Source organism: Salvelinus fontinalis, chromosome 38 (genome assembly GCF_029448725.1).
Source record: "Salvelinus fontinalis isolate EN_2023a chromosome 38, ASM2944872v1, whole genome shotgun sequence".
NCBI lineage: Eukaryota > Metazoa > Chordata > Actinopteri > Salmoniformes > Salmonidae > Salvelinus > Salvelinus fontinalis.
The window spans coordinates 16308387-16333503 of NC_074702.1; the positions used below are offsets into that span (position 1 = coordinate 16308387).

The following is a 25117-nucleotide window of genomic DNA, read 5'->3' on the forward strand; positions in this document are numbered from 1 at the left end:
CGGCGGGGGCGTTGTGGGAGCAAAAGAGGGGAAGATAATGTCTACATATTTTCAGCATTTTCAAAACATTTCCTTCCCGACAGTTCCTGTATAATCTGTGATCCTTCACCCTCCCATCTCGTCGAAATGTCTGGGTGAGAGCCATCATGGGGGAGTCAGAGGGTGGATGGGGCACAACGGGTTATCTGACACAACTATGATGTCGCCGGGTGACCCCTATTGAGGAGAGGTGTGAAACCGCTTTGTGTCCTAATGATCCCACCATTTACCATCCACCAATTACCAGCCTCACTAGGAATAACAGACTAAAACAGGGAGTAGAGGGAGAGGAGGAATAGGTACTCGCTATTAACTGGGAAAAGAGGAAGAATGGAGGAGAAAGGAGAACAAAGACACATACACCCAGGAGTAATGAGGGGAGTTAATGAGGCCCAGATAAAGAGGTGTTCATTTGACAGAACTGAGACCCAGACCTCAATCATGGTCATCTACCTATTATACTGTCCAGTAGTCTATCCATCTCTCTTTCTCAATGTGAACACAATGGGAGAAGCACATGTAGAAGCACAGTAGTATGGTAAACAAATGACATCGGCCTGCACAATGCCTGATAGACTATTAGATTAAACTACACACTCAAACATTCAGAAAAGGAAATGCAAATCAATGCTGTAGTCCCACCGCTGAGGATGGAGTCGAGTCCAGTCCAGTCCAGGACAGTCCAGTCTAGTCCAGGACAGTCCAGGGCAGTATATAGTAGAAGAGATAGATGCCCTGATGAAAATAAGACAATGTCATCATGTTCTGTGGTCATTCCCAGCAGGCAGTCAGACATACCGTGAGGACAGAGAGGATGTCCTGGATGGGCAGGTCAGCCCTCAGCCTCTCCTTGAACATCCTGACTGTCTGGTGCTTCAGATAGTAGTAGGAGATACGACTGTACGTCAGGGCCTCAATGGTGCAATCATCCTGGAGGAAGAGAGGAGGGAAGACAGAGAGGAGAGGAAACAGGGAAAAAGAGATGAAAGGAGACAGTGTGGAGAGAAGACAGAGAGGAAGAGAGGCAAGAAGACATGGTCAACTGTACTGATTCATGTTAAATCTATCAACACAAACCACAAACCTCAGTATGTACCTGTGTGCCTTATATCTTCACACGGCCTTACTACTACAGGCACATTAATCAACATGAATACATGTGTACATACACACACGTCGTACACACAAACACTCCCCTACCTCCATACAGTAGGAACACTCCAGGTCTCGGAGACTCCTCTCCTACCTCCATACAGTAGGAACACTCCAGGTCTCGGAGACTCCTCCCCTACCTCCATACAGTAGGAACACTCCAGGTCTCGGAGAATCCTCTCCTACCTCCATACAGTAGGAACACTCCAGGTCTCGGAGACTCCTCCCCTACCTCCATACAGTAGGAACACTCCAGGTCTCGGAGACTCCTCCCCTACCTCCATACAGTAGGAACACTCCAGGTCTCGGAGACTCCTCTCCACCAGGTTGGACAGGTACTTGTTGATGGTCTTGTGGCTGATGTCATCCAGGCTGTAGTAACTGGACAACACACAACCACGGTTAGACCTACATGTAACAGAAACCTAGGAAGAGAGATGATAACAATTAGGAAACAAGACAACAACAAAAAAGCAACAGCCACGTTTATAAAAGATCCTAGGCTATTTAATAGAGGAAATTGAAACGTTATATAATTTTCATATCTAGTTCCCGACTATTACTCCTCTAATAGGCCCAGAACACCACATGAGCAAGGACAATCCTTTAAAAAGCCCCTAAAAAGGAGTCCATCTTTAAGGAAACAGCTGACACATACAATGCTTTTCTACCTCTCCCTTCTCTCTAATAAACCTTCTGTAGCCGCTGCAAAGTTATGCTAAAACAGATAAATACTATTGGACATGTTTAAGATGTGGCCAGTGGCAGTAATAACTCAGCAGTATTAAAGGAGTCTATGGGGAGTCTGTAATATATGTATGTTTTTACTGCTTATTGATTTACTCATAACCCTGTGCTGACCATAGTAACGACTCCATGCTCCCCACACTAACACAGATACACTTCATCTATACAGATAACATATATTATCAACACACACACAGTGTATTCTCTAGCTAGCACATAAAAATCAATACACGACACACATCGATCAAAAGCCACTGCATCATACGCATCAATAATACCACAGAATAGGCCTGTTTGTTTTCTCTGGGTTTGTTTTAGGGGTAAAACTGGGGTAACAGATAATTATTAAGACTTTAGACAAACTGTAGGTCTAGAGGAGCCTTGCCCTTGGGCCATGCCAGCCCACAGCCTGGAACAAACAAAATACCCTCTTATCACAAAATGATTCCCAGGTTTTGGGCCATATAGTATTTGCTGAGCTAAGACAATGCACAGCCAAAATGGCTTCCATGCGTGGCTCAGCGGCTCTAATGGGTAAGAGCTACCACATGAGACATGGCCATAAGTGCACACAACTACGTGCTTCATTAACTTCTAATAACAAATAACATTTGAGTGTGTGTGTGTGTGTGTGCGTGTGTGTACGTGTGTGTTTGGGTGTGTGTGCACGTTTGAGTGTGTGTGTGTGTTTGGGTGCGCATTTGTGTGTGTGTGGGTGTGTTTGTGTGTGTGTGTTTGAGTGTATGTGTGTGTCTGTATGTGTGTGTTTGGCTGTGTGTGTGTGTGTGTGTGTGTGTGTGTTTGGGTGTGTGTTTGGGTATGTGTGTTCGGATGTGTGTGTGTATGTGTGTGTGTTTGGCTGTGTGTGTATGTGTGTGTGTTTGGCTGTGTGTGTGTGTGTGTGTGTGTGTGTGTGTGTGTGTGTGTGTTTGGGTGTATGTGTATGTGTGTGTGTGTGTGTTTGGATGTGTGTGTTTGGGTGTGTGTGTGTGTGTTTGGCTGTGTGTGTGTGTGTGTTTGGCTGTGTGTGTTTGGGTGTGTTTGGGTGTGTGTGTGTGTGCTTGTTTGGGTGTGTTTGGGTGTGTGTGTGTGTTTGGGTGTGTGTGTGTGAAAAGCTTTAAAGTTAATGGTATGAAAGATGTGGTTATACAGCATGCAGAGGAGTTCAAGCTATTGCAGGTCATTTGCAGAGGAGAAGAAATTGAGAAATAATATGAGAATGAAACAGATGGGGAGAGAGATAGACAGAGAGAGAGAGAGAGAGAGAGAGAGAGAGAGAGAGAGAGAGAGAGAGAGAGACAGAGAGAGAGATAGACAGAGAGACAGAGATAGATAGAGATAGACAGAGAGAGATAGACAAGGAGAGAGATAGACAGATAGAGAGAGAGATAGACAGAGAGAGAGAGACAGAGAGAGAGAGATAGACAGAGAGATAGACAGAGAGAGATAGCTAGAGATAGACAGAGAGAGAGAGATAGCTAGAGATAGACAGAGAGAGAGATAGACAGAGAGAGAGGAGAGAACGAGCGTGTGCAAGAGAGATAGAGGATGAATACCAATGGCTCAGTTAACAGGTAGAAGGATGCTTAATGAAGGTAATTTGACAGTTGCCTCCATACTGATGTAGAATAATGTGTGTGTATGTAAACATGGATCCACTCACTCTGACACAGCCCACTCCTCACATTACACTCACGTAAACAATCCTCCCATGATTATCATTCACAATCATCTGTTGTTCTGTTGAAAACCAGAGGAGGGGTGGGGCGGGGGGAGAAACACTGAGCCCATTGGAAAATAATACAGTGTTGAAACACAAACAGCAGTTGGGGAGCGGTGGCCATACTTAATGCGGCTTTAATGATAAGTATGGACGTCATTATCATCACTCCACACGTCAACACAGCCCAGCAGCCAACACGTTTATTACTGACCACATTTCACAGATCTTTACTGGGGTGTGAGAGAGTGTGTGTGAGAGAGAGAGTGTTATGGGCTGTCTGATTAAGTCATGTCCATTAGAATCATTCCCATTAGACTCCTGATGCTGCACAAATACATTTATGGTGTGTGTGTGTGTTGTGTGTGTGTAGCAGCGCTGGATTACAAGCCTCCCCAGTCAATCATGTCTCCATGAGTAATGGCCGGTGACAAGGTGACCGTCTCCAGGGCTTGCAGGACAGATCAGATGGCCAATTGGCCATGTATGAAATACAGCTGTGACAATGTGCTGTTGGGTGGTACACCTATCTAACCCATAAATCACCTGATATTGCCGATACTAAACCAACTATTAAAAAAAATAGGACAGGCTGAAAGGGTATGTAGAGCTTGAAGTATAACTGAATGGTGCTAAAAATGTATGTTCATCTTTAAACCAACAGTGTGTTTTCAACTTACATAACACAATATATATGTGTGTGTGTGTGTGTCTATGTATGTAGGGGCTGGGAGGCCGGGTCAGTCCTTAGTGGTAAATGTGGGCTGACAGCCGTGTCAATGCCAGCAGTCTGGAATGTTCTGGAATCCTAGTCCTCAACGCATAGCAGATGTCTCTGCAGCACAGTGCTTCCTTCTACCCAGCCATCCATTAGAGGAGGATCAGTGTTTGTGTGTGTGAGTGTGTGTATGTATATGTACGTGTGTGCGTCCCTGCATGTGTGTACTTGTGTTGTTGCAGAGAGACAGAGTGCTGTTGTGGCTGTAAATCATCTGTGTAATCACCAGGGTTGCAAAGGGTCAGAAACTTTCCGGTAAATTTTCTGAGTATTTCTGGTAATTTTCCATTGGAAGTTAAGCCCGGGAATTTGGAGAATTTTGCTTGAATTCATCAAAAAAGTTAAACCTTTGTGGGATACACATAAGGCAATTCTAGGTCTTGTGGCACATTCTGGTTAAACTATCCCCAATTCAATGGAATTGCAACCCTCTGCATGCATAGTGCATTCTTCCATCACATGTGCACTGCACTCTTCCATTACATGTAAGATCTTGCACACTAATGAGATGCTATTGAGCCCACACTACTACACTGTCTGAGCCAAGGACTACATGCTTTCTGGTAAGTTTTGATTACAATACTGGGTGGGGTGAATATATTTTATGTAACATACATGATTTTATGTTAACTAGTAAATAGTAGCCTACAGCAAAGTGTGTTTAAATAATTTCTAACTTGTTAACAATTTCTGGTAGTTAGTTTTTGCGACCATGTGGGTTTTAGCTTGCTTGAGCCTGCTAACTGAGGAGTGTTAATTAACCTGTTTCCAAACATGTTTCATAAAAAAATGTATCTTACAAAGGAGTTGTTTAATCTAACTGCTTTAACTATTTATCTGTACATGGAATTGTATTTTTTTTTATTTTTTATACGCATTCTTTCCCTAATCTTTACTGGAAAATGCCATGGGCACTATCTGATGTGTGGAGACATTTCACTGCAGCTAATGTAGAAGGTAAAGCTGTGTACATTTGCAAATACTGTGCCAAATCATATGTGAAGAATGCAACAGATGCAGAATCATCTGGCCAAGTGCATAAAGTTCCCTCAGCGCTCACAACAAGTAACCTCTGACAAAAGTCCCTCTACTTCTATTCGAGGTGAAAATGATGAATCAGACACCTTATCGATAGCAACAGCTCATAGTCCTCCTAGAATCAGACATTCTTTTGACTCAATGGAGGAACATAGTCAGAGAAATGCTGATGAATGTCTTGCTCGAGCTGTGTATGCAACTGGCTCACCTCTGATGCTCACAGGCAATATGTACTGGAAGAGATTTCTGAATGTTCTTCGCCCAGCATACACCTCTCCAACCAGACATGCTTTATCTACTCATTTGATGGATGCAAAGTTCAGAGTTCAAGTGAAGGTCAAGCAAATCATAGAGAAAGCAGACTGTATTGCAATCATCTCTGATGTGTGGTCGAATGTTCGTGAGAAAGAAATAATTAACTACATCATCTCCACCCCTCAACCAGTATTCTACAAGTGCTCAGCCACAAGGGACAACAGACACACCGGACTCTACAATGCAGATGAGCTGAAGGCAGTCATCAATGACATTGGACCACAGAAGGTATTTGCACTGGTGACAGACAATGCTGCGAACATGAAGGCTGTTTGGTCTAAAGTGGAGGAGTCCTACCCTCACATCACACCCATTGGCTGTGCTGTTCATTCATTGAATCTGCTCCTCAAGGAAATCATAGCAATGAAAACAATGGATACACTCTACAAGAGACCCAAGGTAATGGTTAGCTATGTGAAGGGTCATCAAGTTATAGCAGCAATCTACCTCACCAAACAAAGTGAGAAGAATAAGAGCACCACATTGAAGCTGCCCAGCAACACCTGTTGGGGGGGTGTTGTCGTCATATTTGACAGTCTCCTGGAGGGGAAGGAGTCTCTCCAAGAAATGGCCATATCACAGTCTGACGATATGGACAGCCCCATCAAGAGGATCGTCCTGGATGATGTATTTTGGGATTGAATGGTAAGCAGCCTGAAACCTATAACAGTAGCCATTGCACAGATCGAGGGAGACAATGTCATCCTCTCTGATGTTCAGACTCTGCTTGCAGATGTAAGAGAATAAATCCGTACTGCCCTTCCCACTTCACTGTTGCTCCAAGCAGAGGAAACTGCAGTTCTGAAATACATCAAAAAGTGTGAAGACTTCTGCCTGAAGCCTATACACTCCGCAGCGTACATGTTGGACCCCAAGTATGCTGGCAAGAGCATCCTATCTGGTGCAGAGATCAACAAGGCCTATTGTGTCATCACTACCGTGTCTCGCCACCTTGGACTGAATGATGGCAAGGTTCTTGGCAGTCTGGCGAAGTACACTTCCAAGCAAGGGCTTTGGGATGGAGATGCAATATGGCAGTCGTGCCAACATATCTCATCAGCCACCTGGTGGAAGGGACTTTGTGGATCTGAGGCTCTTCCCCCTGTTGCCTCAATCATCCTCCAAATCCCACCAACATCAGCCGCCTTAGAGGTCCCTGTTTGGGAACACACACACCAAAGTACGCAACAGGCTGACCAATACAAGGGTTGAAAAATTGGTGGCCACCTGGGCAAATTTGAGGCTTTTTGAGTCTGACAATGAACCATCCTCAACAAGGTTGGAAAGTGACAGTGAAGATGAGGCCTCATAGTCTGATATTCAAGAGGTGGCATTGAGGAGGTCCAGGGAGAAGACATGGAAGCCTGAGAGGAAGACAACCAAAGCTTTAGTTTCTAGACTATCATTTTACAGATGTATGTTGAAAACATTTTGGGAGATGCGATGGATCATTGGGGATCATTCAACATTCCCTTTCTTTTGTTGTTCAGTGAAATCATCCCATGTGAAGAGTCAACTCATTTCATTAAAGTTCAATTCGTAACTAAATAGTTTAAAAAAAATTCTATTGGAAGGATTTAATCATTTGCAATTATGATTACTTATAAGGTAAAAGGTTTATGTTTCTGTCTCCATATGATATGGTAAATATATCCAATGCAACACATTTAAAGGGTATTAATATTAATTTGCATATATTTCCGTGAATTCCCACTGAAAGTTTCCACCTCTGAATATTCCCCAAAATGTGCAACCCTAACCATTATCACCACATATTATTATTAAAATACATGAAAATAATGATGCTGTCAGATTAAGGGGAAATCGATAATCCTGTGGGGAATTTGGTAACATCAATCCATGTGCAGAAATCCCTAGGCTAAAGTGGATTTGAATCGGATCATGTATTAGGGCAATACTAACCTTTCTTCATATAACATCTAAGGTTAAACTCAGCTGATCTTATTTTAGCATTTTACAAATCACCTTCATTTAAGACTCAGCGTGCAAATGCACCTAAAAGCATTGTGTAGCGCATATTTATTGATTTTACTTTTGAAACTATGCCAGTATTAGACATTACACAAACATTTAAACTAGCTACTAGCTTCGGATGCACAGGCTTCGCTTAGGTTGGTTGAAAACCTGGGGAAGTTGTCAGCAGGAAGATGATAGCCCTGTGAGACCCCCGGTTGCAAAATGTTAAATCAAAGAGGAAAAACAAGGAAATACCTCTCCTTAGGGGATTTCTTTTTCAAACGTAATTTTCCTCAGAGCCAATCAGATGCGAGCGTTAACAGCCTGCCCAGAGAGCCTGCCCAATAGTCAAGTCAATGAGATTTGGAAGGATAGCATCGAGAGACTGACTGTATTGGAGTAGATTGACATTAGTAAAATATGTGTAGTAAGATCTCTCCAACATCAGTTGCAACGTTTCTGTTTACACTATCCTTACATTAGCCTTGGATGTAGTGTGGCCAAAGCCACATTCCTACTTCGTGTGTGTGCAGGTATTAGCATACCTTAAATACCATAGTATATAGACAACCAAAATAAGGAAAGCTATTCAAACAAAGTGTACGTTTGTACGTGAAGTTTGACCCTAAACAGAAAATGGGTCTCTACAGGAGCTTCTCATCTACACCCTACTGCACGTGATGTTTCACACTTGATTAATGCAACGATTCTCAAATAAAATAAAAGCCATTAAGTTTTATTTGGCTGACAGAACCAAAATGTTGTCTACTGGTATTAAGGTAGGGGAGACCGGGGCTAATAGTAAAATGGGGTCAGTAGTAACAGCTAAATAACTCAAATTTAGAAACCACTTAGAAAGATGTTAAACATGTGCGCCCGGTACCCTACTAGCATACCATGTTTAAAGGTACTAAAATCTTTTGTCTTGCCCATTCACTCTCAATGGCACGCATACACAATCCATGTCTCAATTCATGTCTCAACTGTCTCCTCACCTTCATGTACATCGATTGAAGTGACATCAATAAGGGATCATCGCTTTTACATGGATTCATCTGGTCAGTTTACGTCATGGAAAGAGCAGGTGTTCCTAAGCTTTTCCTAATGTTATAGTAAACACACAGACAGGCTTTGAAGGAATGCTGGTTTGTTCATAGGTTTGTCTGAGCCTGATGCTGATGAGATTAAGACATCAAAGCAGAGAGTGGCAGCATGGTTGAGAGAGACAAGTTCTGGAAAAGATTTGATCAGCAGTGAAAGAGAAGAAGACTAGTGACAGAAATATAACATCATCAATGAGAAATAGAGCAAGACCCAATGAAGGAGAGACAGCCACCTGACACTCTAATATGACCTAGAGCAAGGTTTTCCAAAGCCCAAATAGTTGCATGTTTCAGGTTTTTGACATAGCACTACACAGCTGATTCAAATAATCAAAGCTTGATGATTATTGATTATTTGAATCGAGTTTGGGAGACAGAGTAAAAACTGTTGAGAAGCCTTTTTGTCCTAGACTTGGCACTCCGATACCGCTTGCCATGCGGTAGTAGAGAGAACAGTCTATGACTGGGGTGGCTGGGGTCTTTAACAATTTTTAGGGCCTTCCTCTGACACCGCCTGGTGTAAAGGTTCTGGATGGCAGGCAGCTTAGCCCCATGTACTGGTGATGTACTGGGCCGTACGCACTCTGTAGTGCCTTGCGGTCAGAGGCCGAGCAAATGTCGTACCAGGCAGTGATGCAACCAGTCAGGATGCTCTCGAGGTTGCAGCTGTAGAACTTTTTGAGGATCTCAGGACCCATGCCAAATCTTTTTAGTTTCCTGAGGGGGAATAGGCTTTGTCGGGCCCTCTTCACGACTGTTTTGGTGTGTTTGGACCATTCTAGTTTGTTGTTGATGTGGACACCAAGGAACTTGAAGTTCTCAACCTGCTCCACTACAGCCCTGTCGATGAGAATGGGGGCGTGCTCGGTCCTCCCTTTCCCGTAGTCCACAATCATCTCCTTAGTCTTGGCTACATTGAGGGATAATTTGTTATTCTGGCACCACACGGCCAGGTCTCTGACCTCCTCCCTATAGGCTGTCTCATCGTTGTCTGTGATCAGGCCTACCACGGTTGTGTCGTTGTTACGGCAGATTTTCTCCTCTTCGTCTGAAGAGGAGGTGTAGGGATCGGACCAAGACGCAGAGTGGCAAGTGTTCATTATTTAATGAAAGTAAACGGAACACTTCAAGATACAAAAACAACAAACGTGACCAAACCGAAAACAGTCCCGTGTGGCACGAACACTGACACGAAATACAATCACCCACAAAACCCAACACCAAACAGGTTACCTTAATATGGTTCTCAATCAGGGACAACGATTGACAGCTGCCTCTGATTGAGAACCATATCAGGTCAAACACAGAAATAGACAAACCAGACACAAAACAATGAATGCCCACCCAACTCACGTCCTGACCCACTAAAACAAACAATTAGCACAATAACTAGGGTCAGAACGTGACAGTCATCTGCAAACTTAATGATTATGTTGGAGTTGTGCCTGGCCATGCAGTCGTGGGTGAACAGGGAGTATAGGAGGGGACTGAGCACGCACCCCTGTGGAGCTCCAGTGTTAAGGATCAGCGTGGCAGATGTGTTTCTTCCTATCCTACACCTACCCTCACCACCTTGATGGCATATTTATCAAATACATGCAACAAATCTTGCACCAACAGATTTCAGTACAAATGCACCACACACAACCAATAAGCAACGCATAACTGCATACCGATTACAGACTTCCAGCGCTAATCGTAAACGGTTTGCGTTTTCAACACCACAATCAAGTAGAGTATGTCAAATACATTCCTGCCTACACAGTATCGAAGGCTTGGTTTGAAAATCTCTGAATGTCATTACACTTTTTGGTGTTTTCTAAGAAATGTCTCTTTACATTAATAGAACGACCGTTGTGCAGTTTGGATGCTGAAATTATATTAGAGGGGAGTGGACGAACGTGCGCAAGTAGCCTACATGAGACGTTTGAAGTGGCATAATAAGATTAAAACATTGTGATATTGTGTTTATGCCACAACTAAAAATGTAATACATTTTAGAAGTTAAATGACATACATTACCAGTCAAAAGTTGGGACACACCTACTCATTCAAGTGTTTTTCTTAATTTGTACTATTTTCAACATTGTAGAATAACAGTGAAGACATCAAAACTATGAAGTAACACATATGGAATCATGTAGTAACCACAAAAGTGTTCATTCTAAATATATTTTATATTTGAGATTCTTCAAAATAGCCACCCTTTGCCTTGATGACAGCTTTGCACACTCTTGGCATTCTCTCAACCAGCTTCATGAGGTAGTCGCCTGAAATGCATTTCCATTAATGGGTGTGCCTTGTTAAAAGTTAATTTGTGGAATTTCTTTCCTTCTTAATGAGTTCAAGCCAATCAGTTGTGTTGTGACAAGATAGGGTAGATAAGGTAGATAGGTAGATATACAAAAGACCAAGTCCATAATATGGCAAGAACAGCTAAAATAAGCATAGAGAAAACAACAGTCCATCATTACTTTAAGACATGAAGGTCAGTCAAACCAGAAAATTTCAAGTACTTTGAAAGTTTCTTCAAGTGCAGTCCAAATACCATCAAGCGCTATGATGAAACTGGCTCTTATGAGGACCACCACAGGAAAGGAAGACCCAGAGTTATCTCTGCTGCAGGGGATAAGTTCATTAGAGTTACCAGCCGTAGAAATCGGCAATTAACTGCACCTCAGATTGCAGCCCAAATAAATGCTTCACAGAGTTCAAGTAACAGACACATCTCAACATCCACTGTTCAGAGGAGACTGTGTGAATCAGGCCTTCATGGTTGAACTGGTGAAAAGAAAACACTACTAAAAGACACCAATAATTAGAAGAGACTTGCTTGGGCCAAGAAACACAAGCAACGGACATTAGACTGGTGGAAATCTGTCCTTTGGTCTGATGAGTCCAAATTTGAGATTTTTGGTTCCAACCGCCATGTCTTTGTGAGACGTAGAGTGGGTGACCGGATGATCTTCGAATGTGTGGTTCCCATCGTGAACCATGGAGGAGAAGGTGTGATGGTGTGGGGGTGCTTTGCTGGTGACACTGTCAGTGATTTCTTTAGAATTCAAGGCTTAGTTAACCAGCATGGCTACCACAGCATTCTGCAGCAATACGCCATCCCATCTGATTTGTGCTTAGTGGGACTATCGTTTGTTTTTCAACAGGACAATAACCCAAAACACACCTCCAGGCTGTGTAAGGGCTATTTGACCAAAAAGGAGAGTGATGGAGTGCTGCATTAGATGACCTGGCCCCCACAATCACTCAACCTCAACCCAATTGAGATGGTTTTGGATGAGTTGGACTGCAAAGTGAAGGAAAAGTAGACCACAAGTGCTCAGCATATGTGGGAACTCCTTCAAGACTGTTGGAAATGCATTCCAGGTGACTACCTCATGAAGCTGGTTATGAAAATGCCAAGAGTGTGCAAAGCTGTCATCAAGGCAAAGGGTGGTTTTGTTTAACACTATTGTGGTTACTACACGTTTCCATATGTGTCATTCCATAATTTTTGTCTTCATTGGTACTGTATATTTTGGCTATATTGAAGCGTTAGGTTCAAAGAAATAGGTAGAGGAAATAGCTGCTCGGTGTTACTCTTTCCTGAATAACTGGGCCTGGTGGGAGCATAGACCTATGTAGTCACATAGGACGACTAAGGAGAATGATGATCGGCAACACACAGCGCATCAGTATCAGAAATAGACTACAGCCAGACTGGCCTACTACTGTGCATTTCTAGAATGTCGAGAGTAGACCCACAACTGATCCAAATGGAATGAAACATTCAAATAACAGGGCTTTCATTATTTAAATGACATTTTCACTGCAGTTTACATCCTGGAGTAGAATTGTACTCAATTGTACTAGTTTTTCATTGGATGTGGCGTTGTAGGCTAGTACTGGCAGGATACTTGTATAGTCCCTAAAATATAAATAGGGGAGCTTTTTGAGCTGCGTGTCTTCACTATTATTTTAAGCGCATTGATTTTTCACTGCTACGCAGACGATACACCGCTTTTGATTTCTGTGTCACCGGAGGATTTTAGCTCCAAGGATAAATTGTTAGACTGTATTAGTGATTTAAACACTTGGATGGCTCACAACTTCCTCCAGCGAAATCAAGACAATACCGAGGTACCTATTGTTAGAGCCAAAGCACAGAGAGAGAATCTAGTTGCACATTTTAATTTATGGGCAATAAAGATAAAACACCAGGTAAAAAACCTAGGTGGTATTTTAGATTCTAAACTAAATTTCGAATCACACATTAGGAATGTGAACAAAATAGCAATTATTTATTGGTACTGGCCTTTTAACTATCCCAAAGCCTAGGACCAGGAGGCATGGACAGGCATCCTTTAGTTATTATGTCCTCAGCCTCTGGAATAGCCTGCCAGAGAACCTGACGGGGTTTGAAACTGTGGAAAACCAGTATGAGGGTTTGTGCACAGGCTAGAATGGAAGGCGGCCAGTGCATGGGAGAGAAAATATCTGTAGAGTTCAAAAAGTACTCACACTCAAAACCATGAAAAGGAATAACCCAAGGAGGCCGAGATGCAAACATAGTATAATTCATTTAATCCATCCTCTAAAATATCCAAAAAGTGAAAGTGCTAATGAAAATACAAAAAGGAACAGAGCATACATGTCGGCCTCATGCCTTCATCAGTGCCGTGCAAACAAATTAAGAAGACGCGTACTTCAGGCCCCTGCTGTGTGTAAAAGGCATAACAGGTGCAAGCAGATAGTTAATTAAAGACTGGCGAACAGGAAGTCAATGCATATTAACAAGGAATATAAAAAATGGACAATTCATACATACCGTTCAAACTTTGGCGTCACTTAGAAATCACCTTGTTTTTAAAAGAAAAGCTAAATGTTTTTTGACCATTAAAATAACATCAAATTGATCAGAAATACAGTGTAGACATTGTTCATGTTGTAAATGACTATTGTAGCTGGAAACGGCAGATTATTTTAGGGAATATCTACATAGGCGTACAGAGGCCCATTATCAGCAACCATCACTCCTGTGTTCCAATGGCACATTGTGTTAGCTAATCCAAGTTTATCATTTTAAAAGGCTAATTGATCACAGAACAGCGCAAACTGGTTCTAACCAGAATAGAAAGAGGAGTGGGAGGACACAGTGCACAAATGAGCAAGAGGACAAGTACATTAGAGTGTCTAGTTTGAGTAACAGACACCTCACAAGTACTCAACTGGCAGCTTCATTAAATAGTACCCGCAAAACACCAGTCTCAACGTCAAAGTGAAGAGGCGACTCCGGGATGCTGGCCTTCTAGGCAGAGTTGCAAAGAAAAAGCCATATCTCAGACTGGCCAATAAAAAGAAAAGATTAAGATGGGCAAAAGAACACAGACACGGGACAGAGGAAAATTGTATATAAGTATTCAGGACAGACAAATCTAAGTTTGAGGTGTTCAGATCACAAGAAGAACATTTGTGTGATGCAGAAAAAACACCATCTGTCAAGCATGTGGTGGAGGCAATGTGATGGTCTGGGGGTGCTTTGGTGGTGGGAAAGTGGGAGATTTGTACAGGGTAAAAGGGATCCTGAAGAAGGAAGGCTATCACTCCATTTTGCAAAGCCATGCCATACCCTGTGGACGGCGATTAATTGGAGCCAATTTCCTCCTACAACAGGACAATGACACAAAGCACAGCTCCAAACTATGCAAGAATTATTTAGGGAAGAAGCAGTCAGCTGGTATTCTGTCTATAATGGAGTGGCCAGCACAGTCACCGGATCTCAACCCTATTGAGCTGTTGTGGGAGCAGCTTGAACATATGGTATGTAAGTGACCATCAAGCCAATCCAATTTGTGGGAGGTGCTTCAGGAAGCATGGGGTGAAATCTCTTCAGATTACCTCAACACATTGACAACTAGAATGCCAAAGGTCTGCAGGGCTGTAATTGCTGCAAATGGAGGATTCTTTGATGAAGCAAAGTTTGAAGGACACAATTATTTCAATAAAAAAATCATTATTTATAAACTGGTCAAGTCTTGACTGTATTTCCTATTAGTTTTGTAACTCATTTCATGTATGTTTTCATGGAAAACAAGGGAATTTCTAAGTGACCCCAAACTTTTGAACGGTAGTAAATGTCAGATATGATTGGAAAGAGAACAGTCTGGGATACATACCAATATCAGAAGCAATATAAATGAAATACTTGAGTAGGGCGGAAACTGTGGACATATTTAAAAGAGATCTTAAAACATCTTTTGAGCATTGCTTTTCCTCAGGCTTTTCTCCCCGGTAAAGCACATTGAGCTTTGCTTTTCCTCAGGCTTTTCCCCCCTGTAAAGCACATTGAGCTTTGCTTTTCCTCAGGCTTTTCCCCTGTAAAGCACATTGAGCTTTGCTTTTCCTCAGGCTTTTCCCCCCTGTAAAGCACATTGAGCTTTGCTTTTCCTCAGGCTTTTCCCCTGTAAAGCACATTGAGCTATGCTTTTCCTCAGGCTTTCCCCCCTGTAAAGCACATTGAGCTTTGCTTTTCCTCAGGCTTTTCCCCCCTGTAAAGCACATTGAGCTTTGCTTTTCCTCAGGCTTTTCCCCCCTGTAAAGCACATTGCGCTTTGCTTTTCCTCAGGCTTTTCCCCTGTAAAGCACATTGAGCTTTGCTTTTCCTCAGGCTTTCCCCCCTGTAAAGCACATTGAGCTTTGCTTTTCCTCAGGCTTTTCCCCCCTGTAAAGCACATTGAGCTTTGCTTTTCCTCAGGCTTTTCCCCCCTGTAAAGCACATTGCGCTTTGCTTTTCCTCAGGCTTTTCCCCTGTAAAGCACATTGAGCTTTGCTTTTCCTCAGGCTTTTCCCCACTGTAAAGCACATTGAGCTTTGCTTTTCCACAGGCTTTCCCCCCTGTAAAGCACATTGAGCTATGCTTTTCCTCAGGCTTTTCCCCTGTAAAGCACATTGAGCTTTGCTTTTCCTCAGGCGTTTTCCCCTGTAAAGCACATTGAGCTATGCTTTTCCTCAGGCTTTCCCCCCTGTAAAGCACATTGAGCTATGTTTTTCCTCAGGCTTTCCCCCTGTAAAGCACATTGAGCTATGTTTTTCCTCAGGCTTTCCCCCCTGTATAGCACATTGAGCTTTGCTTTTCCTCAGGCTTCTCCCCCTGGAAAGCACATTGAGCTATGTTTTTCCTCAGGCTTTTCCCCTGTAAAGCACATTGAGCTATGCTTTTCCTCAGGCTTTCCCCCCTGTAAAGCACATTGAGCTTTGCTTTTCCTCAGGCTTTTCCCCCCTGTAAAGCACATTGAGCTTTGCTTTTCCTCAGGCTATTCCCCCCTGTAAAGCACATTGCGCTTTGCTTTTCCTCAGGCTTTTCCCCTGTAAAGCACATTGAGCTTTGCTTTTCCTCAGGCTTTTCCCCACTGTAAAGCACATTGAGCTTTGCTTTTCCACAGGCTTTCCCCCCTGTAAAGCACATTGAGCTATGCTTTTCCTCAGGCTTTTCCCCTGTAAAGCACATTGAGCTTTGCTTTTCCTCAGGCGTTTTCCCCTGTAAAGCACATTGAGCTATGCTTTTCCTCAGGCTTTCCCCCCTGTAAAGCACATTGAGCTATGTTTTTCCTCAGGCTTTCCCCCTGTAAAGCACATTGAGCTATGTTTTTCCTCAGGCTTTCCCCCCTGTATAGCACATTGAGCTTTGCTTTTCCTCAGGCTTCTCCCCCTGGAAAGCACATTGAGCTATGTTTTTCCACAGGCTTTCCCCCCTGTAAAGCACATTGAGCTATGAGTTTTCCTCAGGCTTTCCCCCCTGTAAAGCACATTGAGCTATGAGTTTTCCTCAGGCTTTCCCCCCTGTAAAGCACATTGAGCTATGAGTTTTCCTCAGGCTTTCCCCCCTGTAAAGCACATTGAGCTATGTTTTTCCTCAGGCTTTCCCCCCTGTAAAGCACATTGAGCTTTGCTTTTCCTCAGGCTTTCCCCCTGTAAGCACATTGAGCTATGTTTTTCCTCAGGCTTTCCCCCCTGTAAAGCACATTGAGCTATGTTTTTCCTCAGGCTTTCCCCCCTGTAAAGCACATTGAGCTATGTTTTTCCTCAGGCTTTCCCCCCTGTAAAGCACATTGAGCTATGTTTTTCCTCAGGCTTTCCCCCCTGTAAAGCACATTGAGCTATGTTTTTCCTCAGGCTTTCCCCCTGTAAGCACATTGAGCTATGTTTTTCCTCAGGCTTTCTCCCCTGTAAAGCACATTGCATTGCATTCTATGTCTGAAATGTGCTGCATAAATAAAGCTTGATATTTCTTTCTTTATTATACTACCTGGACCTGTCAGCATCCCACCAGGTTATACCTGGACCTGTCAGGGTCCTACCAGGTTCAACCTGGACCTGTCAGGGTCCTACCAGGTTCTACCTGGACCTGTCAGGGTCCTACCAGGTTCTACCTGGACCAATCAGAGTCCCACCAGGTTCTACCTGGACCTGTCAGGGTCCCACCAGGTTTTATCTGGACCTGTCAGGGTCCCACCAGGTCCTACCTGGACCTGTCAGGGTCCTACCAGGTTCTACCTGGACCTGTCAGGGTCCTACCAGGATTTATCTGGACTTATCAGGCTCCTGCCAGGTTTTATCTGGACCTGTCAGGGTCCTACCTGGGTCCTACCTGGACCTGTCAGGGTCCTACCTGGGTCCTACCTGGACCAGTCAGGGTCCTACCTGGTTCTACTTGGACCTGTCAGGGTCTTACCTGGTTCTATCTGGACCTGTCAGGGACTTACCTGGTTCTACCTGGACCTGTCAGGATCCTACCTGGGTCCCACATGGCCCTGTCAGGATCTTACCAGGTTCTACCTGGACCTGTCAGGGTCTTACCTGGTTCTACCTGGACCTGTCAGGGTCTAACCTGGGTCCCACCTGGACCTATCAGGGTCCTACCTGGGTCCCATCTGGTCCTGTCAGGGTCCTACCAGGTTCCAACTGGACCCTTCAGGGTCCTACCTGGTTCTACCTGGACCCGTAAGGGTCCTACCTGGACCTGTCAGGGTCCTATCTGGACCAGTCAGTGTCCTACCAGGTTCTACTTGGACCTGTCAGGGTCCTACCTAGTTCTACCTGGACCTGTCAGGGTCCCACTTGTACCTATCAGGGACCTACCTGGGTCCCACTTGGACCTATCAGGGTCCTATCCCACTTGAACCTATCAGGGTCCTATCCCACCTGGACCTATCAGGGTCCAATCCCACTTGGACCTATCAGGGTCCTACCCCACCTGGACCTATCAGGGTCCTATCCCACCTGGACCTATCAGGGTCCTATCCCACCTGGACCTATCAGGGTCCTACCCCACCTGGACCTATCAGGGTCCTACCCCACCTGGACCTATCAGGGTCCTATCCCACCTGGACCTATCAGGGTCCTATCCCACTTGGACCTATCAGGGTCCTACCCCACCTGGACCTATCAGGGTCCTATCCCACTTGGACCTATCAGGGTCCTATCCCACCTGGACCTATCAGGGTCCTATCCCACCTGGACCTGTCAGGGTCCTACCTGGTTCTACCTGGACCTGTCAGGGTCCTACCTGGTTCTACCTGGACCTGTCAGGGTCCTACCTGGACCTGTCAGGGTCCTGCCAGGTTCTACCTGGACGTGTCAGGGTCCTAACTGGGTTTACCTGGACCTATCAGGGTCCTACCTGGTTCTACCTGGACCTGTCAGGGTCCTACCTGGACCTGTCAGGGTCCTGCCAGGTTCTACCTGGACCTGTCATGGTCCTAACTGGGTTTACCTGGACCTATCAGGGTCCTACCTGGTTCTACCTGGACCTGTCAGGGTTCTACCAGGTACTACCTGGACCTGTCAGGGTCCAACCAGGTTCTACCTGGACCTGTAAAGGTCCTAGCTGCATCTACCTGGATCTGTCAGGGTTCTACCTGGTTCTATCTGGACCTATCAGGGTCCTACCTGGGTTTACCTGGACCTATCAGGGTCCTACCTGGGTTTACCTGGACCTGTCAGGGTTCTACCTGGACCTATCAGGGTTCTACCTGGGTCTACTAGGACCTATCAGGGGCCTACATGGTTCTACCTGGAACCATCAGGGTCCTACCTGGGTCTACTAGGACCTATCAGGGTCCTACATGGTTCTACCTGGACCTATCAAGGTCCTACCTGGGTCTACTAGGACCTATCAGGGTCCTACATGGTTCTACCTGGACCTATCAGGGTCCTACCTGAATCTGCAGTTGACAAACAGTTCCTCCACAGTCTTTCTGTTTCTCTCTTGTAGTCCAGTGTGATGCATGCCGATACCAAAGGCCAACATCAGCTTCAGGTTGGACTCCCTCACCATGGCGATGATGTCTGTAATCTGGGTAACATTAATCAATCACAGCATGAGACCTTATCTTCTTGACCAATAGAGATACAGTAAACCATTACACAGTGTAGGACTAGAAGACACATCCATGACGAAGAAGACATTGTTGGACATGAGCATGGAAGGCGGCTACGGAAGTAGTGGAGAAAAGGGAGGTGGAGAAAAAAACTGAAAACATGTGGGACAGAGCAAGCAAAACATTTGAGAGGGTTTTACAGGGGGAGTTACAGGGAGGACGAGGGGTACATGTTCACAGAGGAAGGAAGGAGGGAGAAGAGCTAACTGCAGCAGAGGAAGTAATAGAGAGATCATAAGGCTAACTCGGGCAGAGAGGAGACGGAGGGCGGGATGGAGGGACCCCCACTGAGACTGAGGCAGCTAGCGCCAGCCGCCTGTCACTCAAACCACAGGGACTCCAGCAGCTACACGGCCAGTACAGAAACACAGCAGGGAGCAGCATATATCACTGGAACACACACACTGCAGGGCCAGTTCAACACACCCAGGGCTAAAAATACACATACAGTAAATGTCAGGTTCACACACACACACACACACACACACACACACACACACACACACACACACACACACACACACACACACACACACACACACACACACACACACACACACACACACACACACACACACACACACTGTTCCTAGGCCGTCATTGAAAATAAGAATTTGTTATTAACTGACTTGCCTAGTTAAATTAAATAAAAATATATATACAGTATTTTACTAGTTTGCTGTGTGTGTGTGTGTGTGTGTGTGTGTGTGTGTGTGTGTGTGTGTGTGTGTGTGTGTGTGTGTGTGTGTGTGTGTGTGTGTGTGTGTGTGTGTGTGTGTGTGTATATTTTACGAGTTGGGGTTTGAAGTCAGTCACTCTATATTTCGCTCAGACCACAGGCTTGGTGTGAAAAGCGAACAGCCCCATAAAACATGTTAATATCCATCTTTTACAACACCAAGCCTACTGTGACTTCATAAGGCCCAATATGAGGGATTATACACCAGACACACATCCAACATCGCTCAGCTCTCTGTATCCACATCCAACACCGCTGTGCTCAGCTCTCTCACTGTTTGGCAGGTTTGAGCAAATACATTGTTTTACTGTTTTTTAATGTGTGTGTGTGAGAGAGATAGCAGGAGAGAGAGCATTAGCTAGTGTGTGTGTGTGTGTGTGTGTGTGTGTTTGTATTTTAAGAAATTCTCCTTGTTTTGGGCCCCTATATGTCAGACACACATGTTAAGGTAATTACTGCCCATCTTCTATCTGAGCACATTTTCTCATCTTGAAATAACCCTGAAGTATGCAGAGAAAATAATGGGATATGACACAGGCGTTTCCTGTAGAAGTTGGTTTGAGTTCCCGCTGTAATTACACTAAAACCAGTGCTTAAAGAGAATATCAGGAGGAGGAAGGAGACGATGAGAAAGGAGAGAGCAACAAGCAGCAGAGGACGAGGAATAGGAAGACTGGAGGAATAGAAGAACAGTCAGAGGAGATAGAGAAAGAGAGAGACTAAGAGAGAGAAAAAGACAGAGCGAGCGAGAGAGAGAGAAATACTGTAGATGTACACAGCTCTGATTACAGCGTTAGTTCCACTAGGAGGTAACAAGCATAAGCCTGGTCACCTGAGTCTCGTCCTGGTGCAGCCACTGTTTGGGGTCGTCCTCCGTGGCCAGGAAGGCTATCAGGTCTAGAGCTGTCAGACGAGTCTGTCGTCGCGACAACACAAAGATAAGAACAGGCTTGGCTGGAGAGAAACTGCGAATCGCTGGAGAGAAAGAAAGAGATATATATATATATACTGTATATAGAGAGAGAGATAGATAGAGATATAGAGAGATATATATATATATATATACACTGCTCAAAAAAATAAAGGGAACACTTAAACAACACAATGTAACTCCAAGTCAATCACACTTCTGTGAAATCAAACTGTCCATTTAGGAAGCAACACTGATTGACAATAAATGTCACATGCTGTTGTGCAAATGGAATAGACAAAAGGTGGAAATTATAGGCAATTAGCAAGACACCCCCAATAAAGGAGTGGTTCTGCAGGTGGTGACCACAGACCACTTCTCAGTTCCTATGCTTCCTGGCTGATGTTTTGGTCACTTTTGAATGCTGGCGGTGCTTTCACTCTAGTGGTAGCATGAGACGGAGTCTACGACCCACACAAGTGGCTCAGGTAGTGCAGCTCATCCAGGATGGCACATCAATGCGAGCTGTGGCAAGAAGGTTTGCTGTGTCTGTCAGTGTAGTTTCCAGAGCATGGAGGCGCTACCAGGAGACAGGCCAGTACATCAGGAGACGTGGAGGAGGCCGTAGGAGGGCAACAATCCAGCAGCAGGACCGCTACCTCGGCCTTTGTGCAAGGAGGAGCAGGTGGAGCACTGCCAGAGCCCTGCAAAATGACCTCCAGCAGGCCACAAATGTGCATGTGTCTGCTCAAACGGTCAGAAACAGACTCCATGAGGGTGGTATGAGGGCCCGACGTCCACAGGTGGGGGTTGTGCTTACAGCCCAACACAATGCAGGACGTTTGGCATTTGCCAGAGAACACCAAGATTGGCAAATTCGCCACTGGCGCCCTGTGCTCTTCACAGATGAAAGCAGGTTCACACTGAGCACGTGACAGACGTGACAGAGTCTGGAGACGCCGTGGAGAACGTTCTGCTGCCTGCAACATCCTCCAGCATGACCGATTTGGCGGTGGGTCAGTCATGGTGTGGGGTGGCATTTCTTTGGGGGCCGCACAGCCCTCCATGTGCTCGCCAGAGGTAGCCTGACTGCCATTAGGTACCGAGATGAGATCCTCAGACCCCTTGGGAGACCATATGCTGGTGCGGTTGGCCCTGGGTTCCTCCTAATGCAAGACAATGCTAGACCTCATGTGGCTGGAGTGTGTCAGCAGTTCCTGCAAGAGGAAGGCATTGATGCTATGGACTGGCCCGCCCGTTCCCCAGACCTGAATCCAATTGAGCACATCTGGGACATCATGTCTCGCTCCATCCACCAACAGACTGTCCAGGAGTTGGCGGATGCTTTAGTCCAGGTCTGGGAGGAGATCCCTCAGGAGACCATCCGCCACCTCATCAGGAGCATGCCCAGGCGTTGATAGGAAGGTCATATAGGCACATGGAGTCCACACACACTACTGAGCCTCATTTTGACTTGTTTTAAGGACATTACATCAAAGTTGGATCAGCCTGTAGTGTGGTTTTCCACTTAAATTTTGAGTGTGACTCCAAATCCAGACCTCCATGGGTTGATAAATTTGATTTCCATTGATAATTTTTTGTGTGATTTTGTTGTCAGCACATCCAACTATGTAAAGAAAAAAGTATTTAATAAAAATATTTCATTCATTCATTTACATTACATTTACATTTAAGTCATTTAGCAGACGCTCTTATCCAGAGCGACTTACAAGTACATGCATTCATCCTTTTTTTTTTTTTTTGTACTGGCCCCCCGTGGGAATCGAACCCACAACCCTGGCGTTGCAAGCGCCATGCTCTACCAACTGAGCCACACGGGGCCCCATTCAGATCTAGGATGTGTTATTTTAGTGTTCCCTTTATTTTTTTGAGCAGTGTATATAGAGAGAGATAGCGAGAGATATATAGAGATGTATATATATATATATATATATATATATATATATATATATATATATATATATATATATATATATATATATATATATATATATATATATATATAGAGAGAGAGAGAGAGAGAGAGAGAGGGAGATATATATATATACACAGTGTGGAGAACAAGTATTTGATACACTGCCGATTTTGCAGGTTTTCCTACTTACAAAGCATGTAGAGGTCTGTAATTTTTATCATAGGTACACTTCAACAAAAATCCAGAAAATCACATTGTATGATTTTTAAGTAATTAATTTGCATTTTATTGCATTACATAAGTATTTGATACATCAGAAAAGCAGAACTTAATATTTGGTACAGAAACCTTTGTTTGCATTTACAGAGATGTTACGTTTCCTGTAGTTCTTGACAAGGTTGCACACACTGCAACAGAGATTTTGGCTTTGTAAGTAGGAAAACCTGCAAAATCGGCAGTGTATCAAATACTTATTCCCCCCACTGTATATATGAGGGAGAGAGAGATAGAGAAAGAGAGATATATATATATAGAGATATATATATATAGAGATATATATATATATATATAGATATATATATATATAGAGAGAGAGAGAGAGAGAGAGAGAGAGAGAGAGAGAGAGAGAGAGAGAGAGAGAGAGAGTTATATATATAGATATATATATATATAGAGAGAGAGAGAGAGAGAGAGAGAGAGAGAGAGAGAGAGAGAGAGTTATATATATAGATATATATATATATAGAGAGAGAGAGAGAGAGAGAGAGAGAGAGAGAGAGAGAGAGAGAGAGAGAGAGAGAGAGAGAGAGAGAGAGTTATATATATAGATATATATATATATAGAGAGAGAGAGAGAGAGTTATATATATAGATATATATATATATAGAGAGAGATAGAAAGAGATGGAGAGGGGGGATGCACAGTGTAGTTGCATACTTAGTGTGTGTTTCTGTGCGTGGTATATTGTACCTTGGAACACAGGCTTGTTCATGCTGGCCATGCGGGGGCAGTAGTGCTGTCCTGGGAAGCCGTGGATGTTAACCTCCAATGGGACGGGACGCACAGAGGGCCGGAAGTTAAACAAACCCACCTGTAAGAGAGGGGTAGAGGCAAAGAGACAGAGAGAGTTAGACAGTGGATGAAAGAGAACCATATGGACATAGAACCATAGAAAGAGAATGAATGTCTTCTCTCAGTCAGTCAGTGAGTGAGAGAGTGAGAGAGTGAGAGAGTGAGAGAGAGAGAGAGAGAGAGAGAGAGAGAGAGAGAGAGAGAGAGAGAGAGAGAGAGAGAGACAGAGAGAGACAGAGAGTGATTGATAGATAAAGTGAGTCCAGCTGGAAGCAAGGCCCATCTGGGTGTCTAAAGGTTTGTCATTGTCCTTGTCCGGGGGAGAGGGACAGGGAACTGAGCGCTTTTTGTCTGTTGTGCTCAGAGGCTCGCTGGATTGGGCAGTAGTGCATTGTGGCGTGTGGAGTGGCCAGGCAGGGCAGACGCGTGTATACACATATCTAAAGGCCTGGATAATGTTTTGGGCATCTAAACCCAGCCAACATCCCCAGTCCCTCCCGTCCCCAGTCTAAACAGCCAGATTTATAACCAGACAATCTGTCTGCCAGGGACACTCTGCAACAGTAACACAACGTAGACAACCAATACCGTCACAGAGAAGACTGGAATGGTAGGATACAGTTGGAATTTGAGAGCAATGTTTGAAAAGCATTACAAATGACGTTATGGTAACACTTTATAATAGCTTTCAGAAAAAAGCCGCTGTAAATGCTTATAAATGCTTTATAAATGTTATATAAAATGTTTTTCAGCAGATATACAATTTATCTCAAAAAGAAAATACTAAGTGAATGTAAAGAGTCGCTGTCTACATGTGGTTTTCATGTGTGACTGGGGTCATGTTGGACATGCAGGCATACATGAGTTCCCATGTCTCTCTGCGGTGGACAGGGAGGATATTAAATAAATTTCTGATATGATTACTGCTATTATTATTATTATTATTAATAAAGGACTGTCAGGTCATCTGTCAGCATTGGTACCGTGATTTCTGTTGATTACCAGAGCAACTCCAGCATGGCTTCAGAGAAACAGGACTCCAAACCATTACCGTACTGTGGTCAAAACTATTACAGGGATTCCTTGCCAAAAACATCAGTATTATTCTAATAACTCTTATTATATACATTTATTAAATATGAAAAGGGGAGGCGGATA

General features: G+C 44.1%; 1 non-coding gene and 1 pseudogene across 1 annotated transcript; both read right to left on the reverse strand.

Moving 5' to 3' along the window:
• Nucleotides 1-25117, reverse strand: part of LOC129837154 (activating signal cointegrator 1 complex subunit 3-like) — a 277375-nt pseudogene that overhangs the window by 38079 nt on the left and 214179 nt on the right.
• On the reverse strand, nucleotides 22719-22794 carry trnaa-ugc (transfer RNA alanine (anticodon UGC)). The gene has a single exon. It is a non-coding gene; the product is annotated as a tRNA-Ala (tRNA).